The following is a 7255-nucleotide window of genomic DNA, read 5'->3' on the forward strand; positions in this document are numbered from 1 at the left end:
GAAAAAGGCTCAGAGTTATCCTAACATAAAAAATAATAGTCCTTATATTTTACCAATATCCAAAACTTCATGACTCCTCATGTTTCTAGGTGAAAAGAATTTAATGTTTTAAAATTTAAGGACTTTTCAATAAAATAGCACTTCAGCCAAAAAATGCATCAAGAAGAATAAATATCCTTAATTTTCTTGCTTTTCAGAGAGAGTGGAAGGGAGAAATGTCAATGAGACAGGTACCCACCAACTGGTTGCCTCCAACATGACTGGGGGTAGGGAGTGAATGGGAAACCCAGGTACGTACGTGCCCTTGACCAAGAATCGAACCCGAGACCCTTATGTCTGCAGGCTGATGCTCTAACCACTGAGAAACACCAGCCAGAGCTATTCTGACAACTTTGGAAGAGTAAAAGAAAGTACCTTTTGGTGGAAAAATTCCAAATTGGTTTCATTGAGGAAAAAAAGGTCTTTAATCTATTTTGTGAGATGCTTTCCATTTCTGGAGTTTGTTAAATCATTATAACTTAGTAAATTAAACTAAGATTTTGGTCTTCAAGTAAAGTAATTATGATAACTTCATTCTAAATGTGTGTCTACATATCTCAGATAGTGGATCTATTAGACTTTTTACTTTGATTATGAAATTAAGTAGATAATTTGTAACTTTTTTTCTTTCTTTCTTTCTTTCTTTCTTTCTTTCTTTCTTTCTTTCTTTCTTTCTTTCTTCTTCTTTCTTTCTTTCCTTCTTTTTTTAGTGTGATAAGCCAGCCTCCACTGATCCTCTCCTCCTAGTGTTCATGCCTCCAGTGTAGTCCTCTCCTACACTAAATAGGACTGGCCTGTATAACCAATAGAATATTGTGCAGAAATGTCTTACAAGATGCTGAAGCTCTGATTTGCTTTCTTCTTTTTTTTTTTTTTTTCAAATTTTATTTTTTATTACAAAGGGTATTACATATGTGTCCATTTTTTTCCCCGCCCTAGACAGTCCCCTAGCCTCCCCTATTCCCCAGTGTCTTATGTCCATTGGTTAGGCTTATATGCATGCATACAAGTCCTTTGGTTGATCTCTTACCCCCCTACCTCCCGCTCCCGACTCTTGACTCACTATCAATCATGAGAGTATTCAAACAGCCTTTAGAGGGGTCTGTATGGGAGGAGCAGAGTTCTTCCAACCCCAGACATCAGCCGTCAGCATGTAAGTGAGCCGTGAGCCCCCTTGGAAGTGGATCTTCCAGTCCTGGTCAAGCCTTCAGGTGACTGCAGCCCCAGCGGACATCTTGCTTGCAACATCATGAGAAATCACAAGCCAGCTAAGCTTTCTCTGAATTCCTGACTCACACAAACTGTATGAAATAATAGGTGCTTTTTGTTTTAAACTGCTAAGTTTTAGAGTGATTTGTTATATAGAAATAGAAAACTAATACACCCAGGTAGGCATGTGGAACCTAGTATTCAGAGAGCCAGTGTTTATCAATTTCTCCAGGTCCATAAATAATGCAGAAAGGAAGAAAGAGAAAGAAGGAAAGAAAGGTAAGATAACTCAATCCTGTGGTAAGCATGTATTAGATTTTAACAATTCATTAGCCTTTGAACTTCCTATGTTTGTGAAGTCTCTTCTTCTGAGTCTCAGTGACAGACAGAGCATTTTTCCCACTGTAGCGCCAGAAAATGAAGTTCCTCTGGCAGCTGCTGGACAGGTGCCCAGGCGTGGTTTGTCAGGGGCACTTGCTCACAGTAATGGTGGTACTATAAACTATGGTGACCACTATGGACCAACAACTATGGTGGTAGTGGCCTTCTTCATTGGACTTGTTTGTTCCTGCTCATTTTCCAATACTGATTTTCCAGCCATGAGATTCTGTGAGTTCCCCAATATTCCTTAATAAATTTCTTTTGTGCTTAAATCATCATCTACTATATGCATATTGCATCATGGTGGGTGTAGTGGAAATCACAAAGGCATCAGACACATGAAAAGGCTGAAGTCAAAAGGAACTTCCTGAGTGATAGGATTACCTTGTTCTAAACAATTGAATCTGTCTTTAAAGGCACAACTTATTTAGAAGGGAGAAACTGAGTCATGATATGGAAAGAAAAAGTTATAGAGCACAGGGTCGCTAAGATAAACTATTATAGGTATGCATCAGTACACCAAGAATTTAGGATCCTCAAACACTGGTGATGTATAAATGAAATGTTTTTCACTTAAGTTTTTAATCCTTTAGTAGTCTTATAATTACGTGTTTATTAATTTAGTAAAAATTATTTCAAGGTGTTCATAACTTCAAAAAAGAGAAGGCATTAAGAAATAAATTAATTTTAAAGCCATACGAGTTAAAGCAAAGACACACAGAAAGTGAAATTTAATTTATGCACAACTTAATGTGCTTGGAATTGGAACCACCTATAAAACTATGAGACACTCATAAATATCGTATTTTATACTGTTTTTCCATGTAATTAAAAAGGCGTATCCATGACAGACTTGGATTTAATGCTTCATCTTTCTCCTCATATGCCTTTGATTACTTCTTGAGTTACAAATTCTCATGAATTCTGGTATTTTCAAGCTGGTCAACAAATCTGTAGGCTAGAGGAATTACCTATATGCAGAACAAATAAAAATGCAGAATCACCATTTCCTACAGGTCGTATTCAGCCAGTTCTACCCCAGCCTTATTGGATTCTTCCTTAATAGCCTGTCAGCTCTAAACTCTTCCCCTAAGCGTGGGCAAATCCTTTTACTCTTACCTACTTTTAATTACAAACTACATGGATGTGTTCTTGGTACAAAATCCAAACATTACAGATCAAGCTAAAGCCTCTATTACTACCGTCAGTCCAAGTCTTCATCAGAGCACCCCTATGCTCATCATAGTGTTATTTACAATAGCCATGATTTGGAAATAGCCCAAGTATCTGTCAATAGACAAGTGGATTAAAAAAAAAAAAAGCTTTGCTATATTTACACAATGGAATATTACTCGGCCATAAAAAAGAAGGAAATCTTACATTTTGCAATAGCATGAATGGACCTGGATATAATTATGCTAAGTGAAATAAGCCAGTCCTAGTAAGACAAGTACCATATGATTTCACTTATATGTAGAATCTAAGAAACAAGATAAATTAACAAACAAAATAGAAACAGACTCATAGATACAGAGATAGCTATGAGAGGAAAAGAGGGTTAGGGGGGTGGGTGGGAAAGATGAAGGAAGTAAGCAAAAAAAAAGAAAAGACACACACACACAAAAGAAAAACAACCTCATAAACATGGACAACAGAATGGTGATTACCAGAGAGATAGAGGGTTGGAGGAAGTAGAAAAGGGTAAATGGGACGTAAAATGTGATGAAAGGAAACTTAACTTGGGGTGGTGAACATACAATAAACAGATGATGTATTATAGAACTGTACACTGAATCCTACATAATTTTATTAACTAATGTCATCCCAATAAATTTAATAAATAAGTGAAAAGGTAAGGTGGAACTATCCTAAGTAAGTGAAAAGGTAAGGTGGAACTATCCATAAGTAAGAAATACAGTGAGAAACTCAATACCTCCCAGTCTCCTTGAAAAGGAGTCATCAAGGAAAAGGAGAGCACTATTGACCATGAGGAGTTAAGGAGAGATTTGGAGTGATTGCATGAACACAGATAGCCTCGCCCTCAGGCTTGATGACAGCCCGAAGACGGATTGTTGCACAGCCCTCCAGTATGTGCATGTGCACTGCCAGTGCGCCAGCTGTTTCCTCTGGCCAGAGCCCTTGCCCGAGAACAGCTGCAATCTGCAAGTCTCAAGTCTGTTTTACCATCCTGCAGAGGTAAGAGTTGGACAGTGTATGCACTATGACTTCACAGTCCTCTGGGGAGGTGGCCAAGGAAAGCATGTTTTGGATAGAAATCGGGAAAAAAAGTAAAAATAAAAAAATAAAAATGTTAAATACCTGAGTGAGTTTGGCATAGGGATGAGGTTTCACATCTAGCTCTGCCATTTAATCAGCCTCCAGGATGCAGGGGCTGCCATGGGTTACTATGGATAGAGATTAGGCTTCCTTGAGCTGCATCAGCAAACACTGTCCTTTGAAAGGCAGTTGGAAAATAACAGGATTGGGGCTTTCGTTGTAAGGGAATGATGGAAAATGTTACAAACAGCCGATCTTCTTAGCCCTACCAACATGGCTGCCTTCCTCTGCACATTTCATGTTGCTTTGGGGAGAATGACAAAAGACAGATGCTTCTTGCTGGAATGCTAGTTGTTTAATCATTCTTTCTAGTCCCAAGACATTTACTGTAGTTTCTTGGAGCTGACATCTTGGGCCACTCCTTGGTTTTCAACATCTTGTAAATGATGTTGTGTTGTGATTTTCCATTACACAGAGTATGGGAAGTCTGTGGGAGAGTTTTTAAAAGGTGTTATGTCGCAAATGGTATCCTCAGGCCAAAAGCCTTAAATTGGGAGTGTATAAATTGTAAATAAGCTGTAAGCTCTTGTAGTTAGACACAAAACACATAACCTGGTCTGGCTCCCATCTGCCACAGAGTATCACTCAAATATACAAAAATGCTTATGTGCATTCCAAGGATCCCCAGCAATATACAAAATTAGTCCTTCCAGTACCATGTCCTCCCACCCAGAAGGAGACCTACTTTTTCTCCAGGTTCTATGGGCCCCGTACAACCCCAGAAAGTGGCATAGTAGACAAGATGCCCTTCAGAAACATAGCAGAACTCTTGGGTTAGCCACAAACTCCTTGCTCAATAGGCCTCTTGCTCTCTGTTTCCATAAAGATAAGAAACCAGAGAAACTGAAAAGATGTGATGTACTCAAACATTTTCATTTTGTTAAGGAGCAAAATTAAATGATTAACCTCATAATCATATACCACTATTTTCCCAAGAGGATCACATTCTTATTGACAGGCAAGTCACAGCAGCCATTTGGAAAGCAAGTCGTTTTTCTTCCCCCAAGAGTCTTATTCTTTTAATTAAAAAAAATTATTACAGTTTGCATTCAATATTATTTTTAACTATTAATCTGTACTTCTCAGTCCCTTCGCCTTTTTTACCTAGAGTCTTAACACTTGGTGGAACTTTACAATTCTTGTCTTAGTCTACCTTATTTAATTTTTTTTTCTGATTTTGAGCCTGTGAATGTTTTTCCTTTCTTTCTTGTTAAACTTGCAAATTATCTTTATTAGTCCCATGACCACCCTCTACCTGTGCAGAGATGATAATTTCTTTCCTCTCTGGTGATTGCCATACCTGTGAGGAGCTCTCTTCTCAATGTGTGGGAGTTTTAGAGTAGACACAACTAGAAATGGGAATCTGTTTGTGGTGCCTCTGTGTTTTAGGTAAGAAGAGAAGTTTTATGGAAGAACATGTCAAATTTCTCAACATGCCAATATGTGCATAAGGGTCATTGGAAAGCAGGTGAAATGAATAACAAGACTGTGTTTTATATAGCACCTTTCCCAAGGACATTTATAAATCTATGAAGATTATACTCAAAACCCTCTCTAAGAGCAAGAATTACTTCCATATTTCATGAGAGGAAACCAGAATAAGATGTGTCTCACCTCTGTCAGTTTTATCCAGCTCAGAAATGGAGTCCTGCTCTCCAGAGCTGGGTGCCATCATTCAGCAGACCCACTGCCTCTCCAGCCTGAACTCCCCAGGCCTTTCTGTCATCCTCACTGTGTACAAACCAATGTTCTTGGCTCCTTATTTGATCTTAAAATCAGCATTGAGTGAATCAGTCAGAAAATGTGGACATTCTGTTCAGAAAACATTATAAATTCATCAAGATTTGCTGGATCTGTACAACTCTCCTGGCATTCTTAATAGAATAGCAGTCTTCTGTCCCCAGATGACTTCACAAAATGTGAAAAGATAATACCAATAGTTTCCGCATCACCCTGAAACAGACACACCCTGTCACAGCTCCCTGCCTTTACCCCTGCCTCTCTTCCTAGCATGCCTTTCTTCCCTGCCCTTGTCCACCTGCAGTTCTCCTCTGCATCTCTTAAAACTCAGTTGGACTAATATCATCTCTTTCATCAAGGCTTCACATGCATTCTCCAGTTATGCTTTCTTAACAGAGCCCCAATTTTTTTCAGGTCTCCACTCCTCTCTCACCAGGATGTGTGCTGGTGAAGGTGTTGGCTTTAGCTTTAGCCCATCTCCATGGAAAGCCTAATCAACATAAGTATAATATCAACCCCTTTGCTGGAGATTGGATAAAGAATTATCCTGTGGCCTCGGCTAATCAGACAAGAGAGGACACATATAGGGGGATTCTTGGTCCTCACTAGTAAAATGGAGTTTGAAGAAGAGATGGTCAACTCTCTTCCTCTGGACATGATGTATGGCCTTGAGATGACTGCCATCTTCTCACCTCCAGCCTGAGGATGAATCAAACACTGGCAACAGCAAAAATAAGGATTAAATCCAGGTCCGTTGAGGCTTTGTAGAGCCATTGAAGCATCCAGACTTGAAATTGGCTCTACTTCTGGATGCCTTCTTATGTGAGATAATAAATATCCTTATTAGTTAAGTCAGAGCACTGCTTTATGTTTCTTGGAGTTGAGAACTTCCTCATTCACCCAATGATTTTTCTGAACTAAAAGCCACATGTCCAGTCAGAATTGGACAGTCCTTCCTTAGATTTCTCTAGCATTGTGTATAACTAGTATATATCTGTATTATAGCACCAATATTGGATTTTAACAATCTGCTTATATATCTATCTTCCTCATTGTGAAATCTTTAAGGATCATATTTTATTTAATAATAGAGGTCTGATGCACAAATTCATGCACAGGTGTAGTCCCTAAGCTTGGCCCATGATAGGGGCCGATTGGGGCCCATCTAGCCCAGTGCCAATCAGGCCAATCAGGGCCAGCTGGCCAGGGGAAGGGACTTCAGAAGGTTGGCTGGCAGGGAGAGGTTGGCTGTGGGAGTGCACTGACCACCAGAGAGCAGCTCCTGCATTGAGCATCTACCCCCTGGTAGTCCGTGCACGTCATAGAGACTGGTCGACGGTCGTTCAGTCAACCAACCGGTCGTAAGGGTCACTTAGGCTTTTATATATATACTAGAGGACCGGTGCACCAAAATTTGTGCATTCAGTGGGGAGAGGGGGTCCCTCAGCCCGGCCTGTGCCCTCTGGCAGTCTGGGACCCCTTGGGAGATAATGACCTGCTGGCTTAGGCCTGCTCCCGGGTGGCAGAGGGCAGGCCCAATCCCTAGGTG

Source organism: Myotis davidii, unplaced genomic scaffold (assembly GCF_000327345.1).
Source record: "Myotis davidii unplaced genomic scaffold, ASM32734v1 scaffold450, whole genome shotgun sequence".
In the NCBI taxonomy this organism is placed as follows: Eukaryota; Metazoa; Chordata; class Mammalia; order Chiroptera; family Vespertilionidae; genus Myotis; species Myotis davidii.